Source organism: Artemia franciscana, chromosome 4 (assembly GCF_032884065.1).
Source record: "Artemia franciscana chromosome 4, ASM3288406v1, whole genome shotgun sequence".
NCBI classification, from domain to species: domain Eukaryota; kingdom Metazoa; phylum Arthropoda; class Branchiopoda; order Anostraca; family Artemiidae; genus Artemia; species Artemia franciscana.
The window spans coordinates 706,459-707,815 of NC_088866.1; positions in this window are offsets into that span (position 1 = coordinate 706,459).

The following is a 1,357-nucleotide window of genomic DNA, read 5'->3' on the forward strand; positions in this document are numbered from 1 at the left end:
CATCATAAGAGTTCTTGTTTTTTGAAAAAAGGGCCGGTAAAATCACTGGGTTCATTCCAACGGTTGGTCCCAGATGCTTTTTGGAAACCGAATAAGATGCCATTCTCATTCGCTTTATGCTACCACTCCTAGTGAAAACCCAGTGGGCCTCACCAAACAGCCCAAGGTCAACGTAACTACGAAAGTTCATTCTTCATCGTAATCAATTCAGGACCTCCCTCTTTATGCCAACTGAAGAAGTTCCCATTTGCCTTAAATCTTTCCTTACGATGTCCTCTCACTCCATTCAAAAGAAAACCCACTTTAGTCCTAGTACGCTGGTGAACAAGGACAATTTCTGGCAATCTGTAATCCTTCAACCACAGAACATGTCCTAGCCATCTTAACCTTTCTTTCATTATAGGATTTGAAAGTGGAATCGAACCATATATTACTCTGGAGAACATCTAGTGAATCCTCCTCCGTTTTTTGGAGCGCCCATACTTAAGAACCATGCTTTACCACTATTATCCATATAGCTTCCAATATTCTAATCCTGATTCATAGACTTATTTTCCTATTCTTCCAAACTTTGTCATCTGTGGATATTCTACTTTTAACATCTTCATGCCACCAAGATGCCGTCTTCATGGCATCTTTACTAATAACACTACCTTGGTAAGTGAAGCTGTCCATTTGATATCTTTTCTTGTTATTCTTAACAATTATTCTTAAGAACAATATTCTTATGGAATTAGTCTTCTTATTGTTAATTTTGAAACATATTCTTGCACCCTGAATTCGTGAAACCTCTAAAAATCCATCCATTTCCTGAACAATTTCATTTAAGATGCTTAAACCATCCTCGTAATCTATGTCCAGGGACAGTTTACGTCCCTTATTGATTCCCTGTTCTCCCACTGAATTTGCTGGGCTCCTTTGAGTAATTTCCATGCAAATGATCCGTTTAAATAAGGATAGGACGCAACCCTGCTTGATTCCCGATTTAGTAAGAAACCAGCTACTAACATCATTCCATACTTTAACCATAGCAATATGATTCTCGCACATAGCGCTGAGATCACAATCCCAGGGATCACAATTGCGATACCTAAGTAAAGAGTGAAGTGGGACAATGCATTATTTTTTTCACCCAGGTACTTCGTATAGAACTAGTCGTTGTAAAGCATAGAAATGAGCTCATTCAATAGGAAATTTGAAGTTTCAGTGGCTTTTTAAGAGTCAAAAGTGATTGGAGGACAACCAGTGCCCCTCCCTCATGCCTATCGTTTCGGCACCCTAAACTTTCAAATATTCTTAGAAAGCCTTTAGGTTCAGCATTGCTAATAGATCCAGTAACTATGACTGTCGAGATGTC